Below are 18,774 nucleotides of genomic sequence, written 5' to 3' on the forward strand. Positions count from 1 at the left end.
AACAAGATCATTAACACACTAGAAGTTCTGCTATGGCAAACAGAAACACCGAAATGACACCCAGGATTTGGAGGGAGATTTACTTTTACAATGATGGGTACTAATCAAGATCATTCCCAGAATATCAGGCCCTGATCTCTGGTGGTCTAGGGCTTATACGGGATAAGCAAGCAGGAAGTACAGAGGAAGAATGGCTTGTCAGTTGGGGACTGTTTATACAGTGTGCATCACAGTGACCAGCTGTGCATCAATGACCAGCTGTTTCTAAGAGACAGGAGCAAATGGAACTGGAATAGGAACTATCATCTGGGCAACTAAGAAGCTGAAGTATACTGGCTGGGGCGGGGAGGTGCGTGTTTTGCTACACTTCCCCTCTCTTTTAATTTTTCTGGCAAATCTTTGCTGGGCCTGCTACATGTGATCTTCTGAGACAAGACCCAGCTGGTAGCAGTAACATTCTGGCTCTCAGTGATCCTAGGATGGCCCTAGACAAGGTCCGCAAGCCTTACAATTCCCACCAGGAGTGTGTGGTTTGTTTTCCTTATTGTACGGTTTCTGCCTAAGTTGACTCTGACAAGGGAGTGAAGGAGGTAATCTGAGGTAGTCCAATGTGCCTTGGACACTCATCAAATCTCTATCATTTGTAAAGGCCTTATTGGTTATTCTCCATTCTCTTGGGACAATCACCCAGAGAACTATAGCAAAGCAAGGGCTGGGGTAAGCAGCCTGAGAAAAGCACAAAAATCAAGGGAAGTACTGCATTGAAGTGTGAAGCAGTCCTGTGAACGGCGTCCTCAGGCTTCTGCTGTGTGTGGACTGGTCAGCATTGGAGTGACCAGACCAAGGTTTTGAATGCACTGTCTCTTCAGAGTAAGCCCTGGAGGATTTGTCTAGACCTGGTAAATTCTCCAGAACTCTGTAATGGTGGACCTAAAACTGGATTTCTGAAACTTGTAGAGGTAATTCGTATGCACCATGTGTGTTATATGTGTGTGTAGGAATGTCTACAGGGATAGTTGGTCTTTTAACTATATTTTATGTAGCTGTTCCTCTAGGGTTATGCTTTATTTTTTTCAAACTTTTTAGAGCTTGTGGCCTGTATGCTGCATGTAGTTTTTGTTTAATCTTTAATAATTCTACTAGCTTTGGGTTATCTCTGCTACAAGTGCAGACCCATTATCATTGCCAGCAATCAAGGGTGAGCCACATCTAAGGACAGCGGGATTCTACAAACTTCTGTTGTCTTGGCCAGCCTGGGTAGGTGCAGATGAGCACTAAGTCATGCCAGGTAGAGATCAGGGACAGTGACACAGCTATTGAAGCCTGAGCTGGCTGCAAGGGTACAGGTATCAGCCCTGTGGCTTGAGTTTGCAGGACATATAGTGTGGGCAGGTTTGGCTCTGATTCAGATGGATCTTCTGGTAGTATCAGGCAAAGTCCTTTTGGCTGGGGTTGATGTTTCAGTCAGTGGGATCCCTGGAGGGGGCTAAGGCCTCTGGACTGGATTATTTTGAGCACAAGTTTGGCCAAAATTGCTTTGTCCTAGGTGACCACACCATCTAGCCTGTCAGACTCTATTTTTAAAACAGCTACTTCCATCTATAAACAGGGTATAGACAGCATCTGTCAGGAGGTTCATTTTTTAAGTCTGATAGTCTCAAGAACAGTTTATCAGGCAGTTCCAGGCAATCAGGATCTGCTAGGCCCAGCTCTGTGTGCAGGTACATGGTAGGACCAAGTGATTTTATCTCCACAAGAGTCAGGTGGGTAGTTTTGCAGTCAGGTGGCAATGGGTGAGATCCAGTACGGCCTTTGGCACCTGGACAGTTAGGTCTCAGTCAAGGTGAGCCTGTCAGCTTTCTTAATAAAGGACAGTGGCTGTTAGAGCACACAGGCAAAGGGGGAGGCGGGCCTTAGTGACTGGATCCAAGTATTTACACAGGTAGGACACTGGGTGCTCACAGGGGCTAAAAGGCTGAGTAAGCATCATCATTTTTATGAACTCAATGATCCAGATTCTGTGGAAGCCAGCAGCTCCAAAAATTGGTGGAGCTTCTTCCTTGTAACCAGTTTCTACCAGATATTACAGTAGAGCTTTTGTGTCTTTCCAGTAGGCAGCTTGGGTGTCACTAATCATAAGTGCTTTGATCAACTGAGAGGGCTTCTCCAAAGAGTGTAAACAAGTTTTTGAACCTCTGGGAGGTTTTGTCTAGGTCAATTGACTTTTGAGTCCAGAAGCGGGGTCTTTTCATTTAGAGGCAAAAACGGCCTGGCTAACAGGAATCAGTCAAATAAGAAGGCATTCTTTAGATCCAGGCAGGTGTATCAGCAGGCTGTGGGCGGCAGAAGACTGAGGCAACATATACAGAGGGCAATCATGGTGGCATCGGCAGCTCAGAGGTATTGAACTGGTTTTACAGATAGGACTGGTATATTTTAGCAGTTTGACAGGCAATAGACATTTTGTGTTTTTGAAACATCATTTTTCTTTCTCAAGGGACTGTGACAGAGATGAAAGGGACACAGAAACAGGCTGTCCTGGAGCCAAATCTATTGCTTAGTCCTCCTCCAAAATAGTGGGAGAGTTCCCAAACCCTTGTGGTAATTCAGTAACAGTCCATAAAGGGTGTATGGGCTGGGAGCCACAGAATGCAAAGTGATGGCCGTGTTGTTGACAGCATGGAGATCTTGCCCAAGGCGATTTACAGTCTATCAGGCTGGTGTGTGGGTGATGCCTGTTAGTGCTTCCTGTGACATCTGACAGCAACAGGGGTAGAGGTGAGGCAGCATGGTTTATGGCCAGGCCTGGAGGAGAGTCTTTAGCCCATATCTCGGGGAGCAGAGTTTTCAGAATTTCAGGATTGCGTTTAGCTGTCTCAGGCTGACGCAAGCATCCTCTTTCTATCAGGAAACAATGAGAGTTGAAAGTGTGGAGTTAAAGAAGAGGGAGGCTGACTGGTGCAATTGAGACACTTGCTTCTAACTTGAAGAAGAGGTCTCTTCCCAGAATCAGTACAGAGATTGGCTTACATAGGAGATGTCCTACACATTTGTACCCGGCAGATGGAGTAAGAGGCAAGAGTCCCGGTTGCCCCACTGATGGTAGCTTTTTGACAGAGAGAAGTTTTGAGGGCAGAAAGTTCTCTTCCATTTTCGACCAGGAAAGGCACTGGTTTGCCCCTGACTCTTACAATGACCATGGCTCTCAAGGGCCCAATTTGATAGAGCTCAGTCTGTCCTATCCATCCAGGTCCAACAGGGCTTGCTGGGGCAACTTTGGGAAAGGCCATGGTGACTCATTCTTCAGGGATGACAGTCCAACTTTTCTCAGTCAAAATGTGGAACTCGGAATTGCTGACAGTCATCTTGGGTGGGTGTTAGATGACGCCATCTGACCCTGACAGGCACGTAAGCAGAAGGCTCTGGAGGGAGCACCTCTGTGGGCACAGGCGGGCATGACTGGTCAAAGTGAAGCTGGTTCAGTAGGCTGGAGGTACACTGGCTGGGGAAGGGCGTCTTCTGCTACAGTTCAGTTGAACATACTTATGCACTGGACAGCTCGAAACAGAAAATGTAAAATTTTAACAATACAGTAATTTCATGGTACTAAAGCTTTTCGCTCTTAAATAGCATTTACTAATTATTTTTTTACTAATTATTTTTAAATCGAACAATGTTTTAATTTTGTGTTCTATATAGTCATAAACATTACATGTAAGACATCACAAAATAAAATTATGCTAAAAACATGGTCATTTAGTCAAAATCCTATTGTGGGATATATTCAAATTTCCTCTTCAATTTGACAACACGGGGTTAGTAGAGCTGGGTAATGCCCAGGTTTGGCACTTAGTATCTTGTGACACAGACATTTTAATTTATTCCCCCAGATACAGTATAGGTTTTTAAAAATATACTAGCTGCAATCACGTGGATTATCATTGAAGGATACACGTAAGAATCCAGAAAAATAGACTTCTGATTTTTATTTGATTTATTAGGAAGATTATAAGAAAATAAATTGAATAATTCCAGGGAGGTAATAGATATCTGGAGCGCATGGTATACAATGGGAACCTGGATGATCCTAAATCACCAGTCAGTTATCAAGTTGTCCTTTTCATACAAGCCCAGTCTTCATCGAAATCTTTAGACACTGCTGTGGCAGTGAGGAAGATTGGTAGGAGGTTTTGGTTTAATTCATCTGCAGTTAATACAGTGTGGTCTTGACTCAGCCTTCTGCTATGAAAGCCTAAAATTTACCTCTGTGATTATTAACTTGAATTCAAAATATCTATGAACATTCTGAAAGTTATGTGCAAAATATTCCTAGAAATGAGTGAGGAGATTTTTAGATAGGGGGTCGATATTTTTGTGAGATTCACAAACAGCCTCTGCACCTCCCTGAACAGGGCCAAGATCTCCTGGGACCTAAAAATAGACACTGGTTTTTGAAAGGGTGAAAGGGGGCTTTTATTTTCTGAATTTAAAAGTACCATCTACTTATGTCCTTATATTTTTAGATAAATGTAATGTTTCATACATAATATATTCAAATATTCTCAAAAATCAATGAAAATTTTTCCTTTAAAATTTGAAAATTAAATTTAAGCATCTTTATGATATAATCCAGTCTCCTTTGGAATGTTGGGATTTTCTTTTTGGTGACAGACCTGAATTCTTCACTTTTTTTTTTTTTTTTTACTTTGTTATAAAGAATCACCTCGTCTACCGACCAACATGTATTCTCTTTATGAAGTAAAATCATATATTTTACCACCTATGATAACGTTTTCACCTTATCTTTAGTGATCCACATTGCATGCATTTGGCATTTGTTAAACTACAAGAAACCCTGGCTATTAGGCCCACTCATGAGAAGGTACTTTCTTTGCATACTGTCTATTTTAACAAGGGCTGTTTGTCATTTTTTAATAAAGATTTCAAATGGTAAGCTCAGTGAAACATTTATTTTAAGTACTTCTTTTAAATGTTCTTTTGCTTGATGCGTTTCAAGTATTATAATACATTTGCATTTCATATTTTAGCAATAAAATTATTCAGAAGCATCTTATGGCACTTTTGTCTTCACTGACCTCAACTTTTTCTGATGGGGTCTGTTTTTTTCCACTTTTCACCCGCTTTTCCTCAGCTAATTGTTTGCACCACTTCCTGTTAGAACTCAGCTAAGCTGCATCTTCCAGCTTTCCCGAACTCATTAAATTTCTTTTGCAACCATTGTGACTTGTCTAAATCTTATCAAAATTAAATTACAAATTTATTTGTCTTTCACTACTTTTACTTTAACCACCCTGTAGTCTATCCAACTTTTTAGCCATTATATTGTATCAGACTTTTTCTGAATAGAACCACTGAATTAACAATGACCTGATCCCTTCCAGGGATTAGTCAGACACTGTATTTCCTCAGTATAATCAGGTTTGCCAATGAAAATACAAGGTAATTAGCAGGCAATGTAGGGGGAGCCTTATTTGGACATGTTTGACCTCAAAGTAGGCAGAATCTGAAATTCAGACCCGATGGCAACAACATATTTAATTTTAAAAGGCAAACAATTAACTTTTACTTTTCCTATCACACAGGAATAATTATCTAACAAAATAGTGTTTTCAAAATACAATAGAGTTTCCATGGAAAACAAGCTGAGTATCATTAATAGATTGTTTAAAGAAAAATGTTTTCATAATGATCAGTCTCTTGCATATAAACATAACTACAGACTCTGTAATTTCAATTTAGTACAGGTGGAATTACAGATCTTTAAACTCTTCCTCCCTAATTTTCTTCCCTCTATTGAGGGCACAGAGTTAAAAGCCTTGGAAATAGCCAGTTCATCTTTCCTGTAGCCCTTTCATTAAAATGCATGTTACTTTGAGAGGATTATTTATGGTGGTCTCTGCAAATGAACTAAGGACAGACACTGGTGAACAGTAAGTTGGCAAAGTCACCAAATTAATTGCATGGCAAGAGAGTACAAGAGAGAGCAGCGTGGATGTGCAAGAGTTTCATTAATTTATGAGATTTACTTGCTTTTGATAATGTTCATACAAATACAATTCTCCAAATATTTTTATTTAGTTTATTTAATTTGCAAAGAAACAACAGAAGCTCATCAAATGGACTCATTATTAAAATGTTAAAGATAGTCCCAAAGTCATAAATGCTGCTTCTGTACCATGGTGGATTTGTACTATGCCTAGCGTCTCTGATCAGTGTACAGGTGAGGTCATTGCTCTTTCAGTTTTATTAATAAACCTATTAGTACATAAATAGCCTTCCGGCCCTTCCTAAACCAAGGAAAATAAAATAGTTTCATTGGCTGCAGGGTTATAGTTATCCTTGAAGCACTCTGTTTACAAGAAAATGTTTATCTTGAAGACTTTTTAAATTGGATTCTGTTTTTCGTATTTCCAATTTTATAACCAGAAATACACTATTCTTTGAGGCTTTCTTCTATTTTCATTGAAAAAAGCCTTTAAAATATTAGAGGAAATTCCAAGAGAAGATAAAGCATGGGTCTTGTCAAATTGGAAAATTTCATTAAAAAGAAATATGAGAATAAGTGTTTTGGCATCAAAGAAGGGCATTTTATTATATTGCAGCAATATTTCATAAGGATGAAATATTTTAATTTTCAAATGACCTTCAAGGTAGGAAAATAAGAATGCACTGGTCGTAGGTCAGACCTGATAGTATTCACTGGATAGTGGAGGATGAATAATACAGTCTTTCTTTCACAGACTCATACTCTGACAAGCTTATGGGTTCTCCAGCAAGAAGGGGCATCTGTCCGCTGTGTGAAAGCATTGTGTCCCTCAGGGCTTCTCCGGCCCAGACCGGCTCATTGGCTTCATGGGTGACATGCTAAATTGCTTTGGTTACAGTGCTGCTCAGAAATGATCTCAAATCAGTGATTCTTGTACACCTGCTTTGTGTCTAATACCTGTTATTATAGGTTAGAATTCACTGAATATCTGTTCCAGTTTACAAAGGATTCACGGAAGCCGTGCGGGAACGAGGTAAGTAAGGAAACGGAAGTGAAAAGGAGAGGTGTAGAAGATGCGGGTTGGTAGCCGATCTGCAGTGAGAACGAGTAGTTGGCTACTGACTGCACTAAGGCATGCAGACGAGGGGAAAAGAACGAACAACAGCGACGACGGCAATTAAACAGTTCACTTCAACCACTTCCTGCTTGGGTATAGACAGTCTGACAGTACTGGCGATGAGTCACTTTCAAGAATTATTGGAAAGCAACTGGCAGCTCTCATTTCTGCAGCACTGATACTGGGTTCAGCGCTTGGCAGACGACAGACAGTAGAATTCTTGTTGAGTGAATCAATTACTTTATTAATTAAAACCTAATGCGAGCAAAAATGTCCATGATAACACATTTCACTTCAGATTTTTTGACATAATCTTTAAATTTAGAATATTATACTTCTCTGTACAAGCAGTGTAAAAGTAAGGGAATGACTCAAACAGTTGTTTAAAATTTTTATATCTGAGTTGAAAAGCTAAACCTCAAGCTTCTTAGACCTTCAGTGATTTAGTCCCTCACACAGTGTGTGATAGGGGCTGAGAAGAAGATTTGGGAATCAGCCCCGCCTAACTGGCTCACCTAGCTAAGCCCTCAGAAAGATTTTTGCCAAATGCACGTTTATACTTGAGTGTCAGAAATCATGTAAAGAAGACTTCTCTCTGTGAAATTTCTCCAAAGCTGGAGAAGATGTCAAAGTGTTTCCTTTGAAAACTTAGGTTATATACTTCTCAAAAAGTACTAAGTTCTTAAAGATTTGTTCAGCAACACTGACAGCCATCTCAAAGCTAATGAGGAAGTGGAATAAATTTAAGTTCACATTCCATGAAAATTCATAAGCTCTAAAATAACTCCTTTTAGAAGAACAAAGCTATTTAAAATACATATATATTGTTGAAAAGAAAAGTAATACATTTCAGGGCATGACAACCATGGCTGTTGAATGTTTATAAAGATATTAGGACTGTACTCTATTCACTTTCTGGGATGTCAGGTGTTTGGAGTTTTTACAGATATCAGCATATGTGTGCTTGGAAGAACCACCACTGGGTGGTCTCCCGTGGCCTTCTCTGGTCTCTAACCAGCGAGGACCCACACACTCCCTCTGACCCCCACCCACCCCTGCCCCAGTGAATGCCGCAGAAGTGCTGTGTTTGCTATGCTCGCACATATCTAATGAGAGCTGTGCTTTGCTTTCTCCACAGGAAGAAAACGTTCCTTTTCATTTCTACGTGTGAACTCCCAGAACTCACTGTTGGGAGGTTAATGTTTTCCTAATTTTAAGCACTTTAAGGTTGCTTTCACATCCATTTCCCAGTTTTCATACATTTCCAAAAGATAGCGCTGTCAAAATTTAGGAGCGACCTGATTCATGGAAATGACAGTTAGCCAAATGTTCAGGTATTTTATTTACTTATCAATACTCTTCTTAGGACAGCCTTAAGAGATGCAAGGATGTCTCATTTTCTTGTCCTGTGGGACAGCAGGCAATTTATACATAATAACTGTTGCCTTTTCCTAACATATTCACTTTGCTTATAAACAATGATTGTGTTTTAGGTTTGAGGATGTTTACCAAGTGATTAACAATTTGTAAAAGCCCTGACATGGCTGATGTAAAATAATATAATTCAATTTTAAAAGCTGTAATTTCAGGTTATACAATTTACACTGCTCTTCCTAGTAAAGGTAGCATCCACAGCCTCCCTGTCAGGCATGATTGGATAATGTGATACATTACCTGATTACAGAATGATTCTGGGAAAACAACCCATTTCTCTGCATTAATCTGACTTGTTTAATGTCCTTCCTCTCTCTGCATGCAGATGAGGTGCTCTGCACCAACCTAATTCTTTTTTATGTGCATTGGCTGTTTTTTTTAAGCACAGTTTTCTCTAAACTGCCTGAATAACGACAGCTTTGTGAAGTTCTCAGTAGTTTTTCAACCGTGTTGGATTTTAATTTTGTGCAGTTCCCCTCATGGCAGAATGTGTGGGTTGTAACAAGAACCTGAAAAACATGCAAAGTGGTAGGTTTCAATACTGTATAACCGTACTTTAATATTGCTAAGATCGGTTTGAATTTTTACAGCATTTTTCATGAGGTAGTTTCAGCACACTTCATTGTTATTTGTAATTGTTATATTTTTGGAAAAGGAGTTAAAGAGGGTGACGAAGTAGACCATTCAATTTATATAGAAAATGAATAAATGAAAATATTAGAGAAAAATCTTCTGAGATTTTAAAATGTTTTATTGATTGAGAAAAATGAAATCATTGGGCCGTTGTTGGGTACTACACTTCTTGTATATTGTGCTAGAACCGCTCCCGTCACTAAGGGGCCACAACTCTCTTTGGGGAGCCATCGGTGACTGTCCTGAGCGCGGCACAGCCTGGGGCGCTCACCGCTGCTCTTCGGGGCGCTCTGCGCCCTGTGATTTTCCACCTCACCAGAGTGCCCAGAAGAGCCGTGGTGCTCTTTGTCCACTTACAGCGTTGTTGGCACGTTTTTACCCCTGATTCTGACGGTTGTAAGGTCCATTTTTATTGATGCGAGCAAGAAGTTTAGTCTCCGTTAATTTTTTAAAAATTTAATAGCAGGAAAGTTTTATTAAGGTAGGAAAAGAAACAGGCTCTGCAGAGCGAGTTTGGGCCAAGAAAAGTAGGACAAGAAGTCCACCCTGCAGCCCGAGGGGGAGGACATGAGGGAGAGGACACAGTGGCCTCTGCTGCGGTTCTTAAGCTCTACGTCTTACCTCGTGTATTCTTTGGACACTGTGTTATGGGTTACTGACCTCAGTGTCTGGCTAGGTTTTGTTCTGTTTTTGTTCACAGGCCTCAGTACACAGGTCAGAAAACATCTGAGCACTTTGATCCTTGCTCAGAATAGCCGACCACAAGCCGGAGGCACTCCCCTGTGATGACACACCAAGGACATCGCGGCTGCGTCAGAACTGCCGGATCCCACGCTCACCTCCCGCTGCACACAGGGGGAGCAGCGGTGAGCGGACGCTGCGGTTTGGAGACCACCACTCTCCTAAGGAGTTGACTATTTCTGGAATATTTATATTCATTTTCTCAGTCTGAATGATTTCTCTACTCACCCCTGTATTAGAATTTCCAATAATAATAATAATCATAATAACACTAACAACAACAACAACAAATACACAACATTTGCTTTGCACCAGGACATATTTGAAACTGCTCACATAATGTAAATAGGCCAAGTATCTCATTTAAATTATAGCAGGAAGTTTTCAGACCAGAAGTTAGAGTATACCGCTAGATTATCTCTGCTTGCCTAGCAGACATGGAGATCAAGATATTATATTCCATCTTATAAAAAAAAAAAGCAGACCTTTGAACATCTATCACACTAAATGATAGCAAAACTTTTGTGTTAGCATAATCTGTGCTCAGTGGGTGTTCAGTCTATACTGATAGGCTTTCTCAAAACAGCTGAAGATCTCTAGTTAATGTCTTATATTTTAACATAGATCTGCAAGAGCTTCTGTGACTGCCTATGTGGTCATCTGGAATAGGTTCTGCATCACAGTAAACTCCCATTTACCATACCTTCTATTTCAGCATCTTGCCCACTGGGAAAGTCATAGAAAAGAAGCCATAATAGGTCCATCCATATAAAGAAAATCCCATAGTTCTCTGGTTCTGAAAAGGAGAGAGGGTATTACGGGTATGAATGAAAGAATAGCTTCCTAGGTAACTCTTGATATGTCGTTGTGTGTAATTGGCATGGCATCACTGATCCACACGCATCACACACACACAAAGTGGCCCACATGCCTGTGGTTAGAGTTTGTGTATGTTTCCGAGGCTAGGGCTCTCTCACAAGGCATCTTTATTGCTTTCTCATTTTGCCAAAACAAGAAAGGTTTCTGGTAAGAGTCTCCTATTGATTTCTTTATGGTTAGCTTCTTCAATCACTTAACTTTTCACATCTTCATGTCTTTAACACTTCCCTGGTAGCACATTGCTTTCTTACCAGCAAAACTCGAATTATGGTTTTCTGGAGTCAGTAGATAAGAATACTGTACAGTATGGCTAATGATTAATCTCTGTCTCAGCTTGATACACTATTATTTGACTCACTCAACATGTAATGTGTCCTTGTTATCTCAATCAGCTCATTGATTTGATTAATTGGTCATTTCATTTTGTTGTATTGGTTTATCGGTTAAGGCAATGTATCTGGATGTGTAGAAATAAATCACTTTTACTATTATAAAATCCTAATTACTGGTGTTTCATGGTTCCTTAGGGTGGATGGAAGATTCTCTCTCAGGCTTCTGGTGCCAAGATAGGATGGCCTCGTGGTTTGATGCGTGTCAGTCGCTGCTCTCTGGGACAGCCAGCCTGACCGTGTTAGGTCCACACCTGTTAGCTTCCTCCAAGAAGGCTGTTTGGATTCATATATTTTTCCCAAAGTGTAAGAAAAGTTCTTTACGAGCCATTAATACAGCCAGTTGGACTGGACAGTTGCTCTCCGATACAGCAAGCTCTTCCCACCTCTGATGCCGCAGACTGTGGACAACAAGGATTTAGAAAGCTGCTTGTGGCACAGCCCGGGGGCCCTTGCTTCCACCTTCTCTGTGGCATCCTCACTTTTGGCAGGATAAATTCCCAGCTTTTATTTTCAAACCTAGGAGTCATTTCTGAAAGAGCTCTGAACCTTAGAGCTCTATGTGACGATATAGAAGGCTAGATTTGTGTTTAGCTACTTCCTAACAAATATTACAAATACACAATATCTGTAAACTAATTATTACAATTAAAGAAGGTCACAAAGAAAAAATAAACATGTTATTAGTCATGTTACATATATATGTGTGTATATCTAGTCCACTTATAACTTGCGTTCTTGCTTTAAAAATGTTTCATAGAATTGTGTTTACCTATCAAAAGGTATATTTACCCAACTACTGAAAATATATCCCATTAACTTATTTTTTCTTTCTTTCTTTTTTTTTTCCAATACTGGGAATTGAACTCACGATGTGCACTTGCCAGGCAGGCGCTGTGTTGCTGAGCTAAATCCCCAGCCCTAACTTAGTTTTTCTAAATATGTGATTTTAGAGATTTCAAAGAAAACACAAAGCACAGCTTGAAGAAAGCAGCCATTAAGCTTCTACAAATGCAGGACATGGGTGAGCTGAGGCTCCTGCTGCTCCAGAGATCTCAAACGTCCCACAGCACCCTGAGGCCGGCTCAGGTGCAGAAATTGGGCGAGGAAGGCAAGTGTGGGGTCGAGGTGATGACATCCACCCTCCGCTCTTGATCTTGTGTAAATCAGGTCATGATTGTTTGTCTGTTTACTGCCTTGGGCCAACACAGCCTCTCTGACCTTCAGTCCTTCCCATCAGGGGAAGATCCCGAGGTAGCTTCTCCTCTAAAGGCATCTCACGTTTGATTTCCTTTTTGTTTTGAAACAAAGGTTATCCTCTGGGGACTGGTGGGGAACATAGCGGTGGGTGGTCTTTGTCTCCCCAGTCACAGTTTCTAATGTGCTCACCTCTGTGTGATCCATGAAGACACTTTGGCCTCTCTGCCTCATCCACTGCAAGTTGTCACCGCTCAGTTTTAAGCAATCCTGACAGCAAGAGGGAAGGTATGCCACGGATGTCTCCCTCAGGACACAGTGCTCTGCCTCTCAGGAGTACCATTCTATCCATGCAGCCCTTATGCTTCTGAATACCAGAGTCCAACACCCACACTATCTCCCAAATATGTTGTGCAAATTTCTGCCAACTTACACTGTCAGGACCCATGGCTATTTTGGTAAATAAGATGTTTCCTTCTGCAATAATGACCATATTTCTCTGCATGGTGTTGAATTTTGCTTCGCTCTCCAGAATAGGGGAAATAGCAACAGGAGGGGTCAGGTCCTACCAGAGGTGAACGCTGGCGCATGAGGCACCATCCCAGGTGGAGCCCGTGCACAGCCCCCAGCACAGGGGGTTTCTCCACCAGCGCTGATTCCTGGAACGCTTCAGGGTTGTTACTTCAAATGCCCACCTTTCATTCTGAGTTTCCTACCCCTACATGGGCCCTAGCACTACTTTGGAAGACCTGCCAAGTTTTGTCTTCCTTATCCCTTGAAACTTTGTTATAGCTATGATAAAAGTCTGGGCCTGCATTTCCTCACATCAGATATTTCTTTACGTGGGGCACTTGGGTTGGATGGCAGACCCTGAGTTGATAATTATCTAATCTGAGCATTTCATTTTCTCTCAATACTACTAGAGCATCACCACAGTCTTTATGATGATTTTTTTCTCTTCCATCTTTTAAGTGTTAAAGTACTTAGCTCCTGATTTCACCTTCACTTGATCTCATGGCAGTCTTAGGTATCTGGTGCTCAACCATGATATTCACTATTATCATATCTCACAGCAGCAGTGCAGTGCCTGCTGCTAACTGGTGACTAATCTAATTCCAGGGTCCGTCTGGAGTGTCTCCCCCACTAGGGTTCTCAGAGAAACGTGTTCCTACGCGGGACACTTACTCACCCGCTCCCACCAGTCACTGCTTTGGTTCAGGTTGGTCTTGGAGTCGCTAACTCCACACTGTTCTGGGATATGCACAGTGGGCAGAGAAAGACCCTGCTGCCTGGGAGCAGCTCTGAAGCTGGAAGAAGAAAGACTTGCCATAGGGCGCAGGGCTGCCCATGTGTGGGAAACTGTCACAGCCAGATGCCAACTCAGAAGAAGGCCAAACCCCACTCCCACACCTTCTCTGCCAGTGATTTACACCGTTATCCACTCCTGGCCAGTCTTGTTCCTTCTACTTCCACCTTAATGCACCTGTCTTCAGCAGTGTTATAACTTTCCCTGTGTACGTGCAGATATGCATTTCTTAGAAGTAATAGTTGCTAAAAAATATAACCACAAAAATATTGCTATACCCCAAAAAAGACACGCATTCCTGAGCAAGACCAGTATCACTGGGCACGATGGTGTGCCTCTGCTAGCCCAGCTAGTCTAGAGGCTGAGGCGGTAGGATCATGAGCTGAAAAACAACCTGGGCAACACAGTCAGACTCCCATCCAAGCAAGCAAGCAAGCAAGCAAGCAAGCATGGGTGCAGGAAAACAAACAAACTCAAGTATTGTCAAATATCCTCAACTGAGAAATTCCTCAGTTTGTCTTGTTTGAATTAGAATCTAAAAGTACTCCAGATATTCAAATTAATTTTAAGTGTTTGAATGTAGTCTCTCTCTTCCTTTAAAAATGTAGTCATAGCAATGTCTCTGAGTTGTCTGCTTTAATTTCCATTGTGTTGCCGTGCTTCTGTCTGTCTTGTATTTTCTGCAAAGTCATATTTAGATCAGCAGTCATAGCCAACTGTGTTATAATCATTGATGACCACCACGTGTATCCATGTTTCTTTCAAGGGCTTACACATGTTGAGTTCATATTTCTATTAATTTTATTAATTTGCTGGAACATGTGTATGTTGGAGCTTCTCTTTCAGCCACTCGAATCTTACCCTAATAAACTGGAAGGCTTACATCACAAATCACATGTAAGTGCCGGTTTTCCCTCTCTATAGCTGGGGAACACTGACTGCTTTATCTGTGTGAGGTTCGTGCTGAACGGACGGGTCCGAGAAGCCTTGACTGTGTGAAGTCCCTGCCTCTGCGGTTTCCACTGCTGCTCCTGTTCTCCTCCCCGGCACGGGGAGATTCCTCACCTCCACCGAAGTCCTCACCGAGGGACTGTTTCCCCGCTCGCTGGTGTGAAGGGGATCCAGGACTTGCGCTCTGTTACTGAAGATTCCAGATCGGCTGTTTATCCAGGGGCCCCAGCACTTCTGTGACGCAGATTCCGCCATGAGGGCTCCACGAAGACTCGTTCCTGGACTGGCGATCGACCCTCGCTAGTGGACAGAAGTCTTTAAAACAGCAAAACATTCTTGAATTCTCCTAGGAGAATACAGAAGTTTTTTTTTTTTTTTTTTCAAATGTTCATTGAACCAAAATTTGGTCACAGATATTAACATGTTCTTTACTATGTAAATGAGCACACATAAAATAGATGTGGAATATTAATATTATGTCTAAATATACAATTATGAAACAGCACAATTTACATTTGTTTCTTTTGCCTCTTTTGTGTTTGTTCTTCTTCTATATATTTATATTAGTACATAGTAATTTTGCGAAATACCAGGCTTTGCAGTGGCATTTTCATTTTGATCGTATCTGTCCTCCACAGTCTTCCTTCACTCCTTCATCATCGTTCCCTCCTCCTCTCAGGGTCTCGCTTCCATTTTTTTGTTTTTCATGTTAGGGAACACATGTGATACTGTCTTTCTGAGCTGTGTTCCATTCATTTTCCTGCAGATGATGTAATTCCCTTCTTCTATGAGTTCTGTAACTCTGCATGGTATGTGCTCTATGCCACATTTCTTTGTCCACTGATGGCACCTCAGCGGACTCCACAGCTTGGCTATTGTGAGTTACACTGTGATAAACCACGGGCGTGCAGGTGTTCTTGTAATATGCTGACTTTAGTTCTTTGGAGTGTATATTAAGGAGTAGTATAGATACAGCTGAACAATCTTTCTTTTCTTTTTCTCCTCTCCTTTCTTCCTTCCTTTATTTTATCCTCTCCTTTGCTGGTGTTTGCAGTAGCTAATTATTTTCTGCTTGTTCAAAAGCTTTTTCCAAGAAAATTTTGATTTACAGGCATCATTATGTCCTCATAATGGACAATCTTTCTCTCTCTCTCCTTTTTGCTTTCTGCTTTTCTTCCTTCCTTCTTCCTTCTTTCCTTCCTTCCTTCCTTCCTTCCTTCCTTCCTTCCTTCCTTCCTTCCTCCCTTCCTTTCTCCCTTCCTTTCTTCCTTCTCTGTATCACAGTAAATTGAACCCAGGGCCTTTGCACTGGGCTGCATCCCCAAACCTTTTTTAATTCTTTTCTTTTTGAGACAGTATTGCTAAGTCATTAAGTTGCCCAGGCTGGCTCAAACTTGAGATCTTTCTGCCTCAGCATCCCAGAGTGTTGGACTTAACCATGTGTGCCACCACACCTGGCTCCCATTCTGATTTTGAAAGCAAAATTCTCCTGTTCTGGAACCCCAGCAGTCCTGGGGCCACTGGGCGCTCACAGGCTCTCTTAGCCTTTAAGGATTGTGTTGAGAAGTCTACTGTAATTCTAAAAAGTTTACCTTTGTAAATGTTTCCTGTTTTTCTGCAACAGTGTCTGATTTTGTCCTTGCATAGGACTTCTGTGATTCTGACCATAACTAGTCAGGGAGAAGTTCTTTTCTGGCTTGGTTTCATCCTCATGGGGACTCTGATGAGTTTATTAGAAACAGTTGTTCCACGCGTGCTCCGGTCACCCACACGTGCTTCATTTGCTTTAAATTTTAGGAATTGTAATAAAATTATGATCTAATTGTCCTGTTTTCACTTAGACACAGTCCTCCTGGGCTTTGACTCTGTGATTCCATTGCTGCTGCTTTTCAGTGAGGTCAGAACAGCTTCGGATATGTGATATCCAATCCTTAATTTTCTGTTTACCAATGGTGTTTGCAGCAGCTAATTATTTCCTGCTTGTTCAAAGGCTTTTTGCAAGAAAATTTTGATTTACAGGCATCATTATGTCCTCATTTTACTCTGCTGTACTATCTGTTCTCCACTTCTCCTCATTTCTGTGCAAAGTTGAAAACTCCGAGGCTCAGTCCTTGGACTTCCTCCAGCTTTTGTCTGCGGTAACTCTCATTAATGTCATTCAGCTTCATGACCTTTATAGACTTCCACTAATTGTTGCCAATTGTGCGTCGCTAACTTGGACCGCTGCCCTGCCCTGCGGCTGGAACCCTCGGCTCCCCGCTTGGAGAGACGCCCCGAGCTGCCTGAGAGGTGACAGACGTCACATGCGTAAAACCAGGGCCCAGTCTTGAATTCTCCCTCTGCCCGGCCACATTTCCTTCTCACCTCGAGTTTAACGTCGTTCTTCACCGTGCTCGACACTTGGGAAATCTCTTTTTAAAAGAATTTATGGAGACATAATTCACACACCAGGGAATTTATCCATTCAAAGTACAGTACACGTTGATGCTTTTAGTGTATTCACAGATACGTAGAACCTCCAGCATCGACTTTAGAGTTTTTCCATTACCACTAGGAAAACGGTTTAGTGATTATTATCTCCCTCTCCAATACTGCACCTCTGAGCAATTACTAGTTAGCATGTGTCCATGTATTTATCTGGTCTGGATATTTTTTAATGGAATCAAATAACATATGCTTTGTGATTAGCTTCTTTCCTTTAACCTGTATTTGTAGGGTTCGTCTGTGCTATAATACTTCATTTTGTTTGCTTTTTGAGACAAGGTCTCACTATGAAGTTCAGGCCGGCCTTGAGCTCACTTTGTAGCCCAGGCTGGCCTCAAACTCACAGTGAGCCTCCTGCCCCAGTCTCCCGAGTACTGGGATTACAGGCATGCGCCCCATGCCCGGCTTTGTGCTGTAATACTTCCGCACTTTGTTTCTCTTGCTGTCTGAGCAACGTTCCCCTGCATGGACACCGCATATCTGCGGATCCACTGCTCAGCCAAAGAGCACTTGGATTTTCCCCCCTCTTAGAACTATTATAGATGCTGTTGTCGTAAAAGCCCACATAAAAGCCTTTGCATGCACTCATGTTTTCATTCTCAGTGGTTTACACCTAGAGATGGGATGGACTGGGCACTAGGGTCATTCTCTGTTTTACTGTTTGAGTGGTTGTCAGAAGTCTCCAAAGTGAACACTTGTAGATTCCCATCAGCAAAACTGGCAGATTCACCAACTTTCTTTCTAATATTTTTAAGTCTGATTCTAGTTATCTTAGATGGTGTGAAGTGACAAACCATTTTTTGTCTTATTTGCATTTCCTGGACAGTCAGACTAATGATGCCAAGCATGTCTTAAGGAACTAAATGACCTTTTAGCACCCTCACTGGAGAAATATCTGCACAGATCTTTGCCCAATTTTACTTTGTTTACTTGTTTTTTTATATTGAATTTCAAGAATTCACTTTATATGTTTTATACACAAATCACAGCTCAGATACAAAATTTTCAAAACTTTTTCCAATTTAGTGGCTGTCTAACATGTTCTTTACAATGTTCTTTGAAGCACAGGAGATTTTAATTTTGGTAAAATTCAATACATAATGTTTCTCTTTTTCTTTAGTTTTGGTGTCATACCTAAAAATCCACTGAAAAAATAGGAGGTCTTGTATACTTATTCCTAAGTTTTTTCTAATAATTGTGTAGCTTTAGCTATTCATTTGGGTCTTCAATCCGTTTTGAGTTAATTTTTGTGTGCAGTGTGAGGCAAAAGTGCAAATTCATTCAGTTGAGCGATGTTTGCACCCTCATTTAAAATCCATTGACCATAGGCCCAAGGATTTATTTCTTCACTCTTACTTCTATTCTGTTGGCTTATGCCTATCTACATTCTGATGCCACACTCACCTAATCACTTTGCTTTATGATAGGTCTTTAAATTGGGAATTGTAGATCTTTCCAGTTTGTTCTTTTGGAAGTTCTTGGCCTCCTGGGTCTAATGCATTTCCATATCAACTTGTCAATTTCTACAAAGAAGTCATTGGAGATTCTGATAAGGGTTGCGTGGAATAGGTAGATCAATGTAGGAAATAGTGTCATCTTAAAAACATTAAAGCTCCCAATGCTATGAGTAGGGGTA

General features: G+C 41.3%; 1 long non-coding RNA gene across 2 annotated transcripts; it reads left to right on the plus strand.

Moving 5' to 3' along the window:
- The first annotated feature begins 349 nt into the window (after positions 1-349).
- On the plus strand, positions 350-11,861 carry LOC102007060. Of its 2 annotated transcripts, XR_001232295.1 has the most exons (5): positions 350-959; positions 6,977-7,040; positions 8,263-8,458; positions 9,892-10,057; positions 11,339-11,861. It is a non-coding gene; the product is annotated as an uncharacterized LOC102007060 (long non-coding RNA). The 2 variants fall into 2 exon arrangements; XR_264946.2 differs by lacking the exon at positions 6,977-7,040.
- Positions 11,862-18,774: the final 6,913 nt, after the last annotated feature.

Source organism: Chinchilla lanigera, unplaced genomic scaffold, assembly GCF_000276665.1.
Source record: "Chinchilla lanigera isolate Chin_1 unplaced genomic scaffold, ChiLan1.0 scaffold00153, whole genome shotgun sequence".
NCBI classification, from domain to species: Eukaryota; Metazoa; Chordata; class Mammalia; order Rodentia; family Chinchillidae; genus Chinchilla; species Chinchilla lanigera.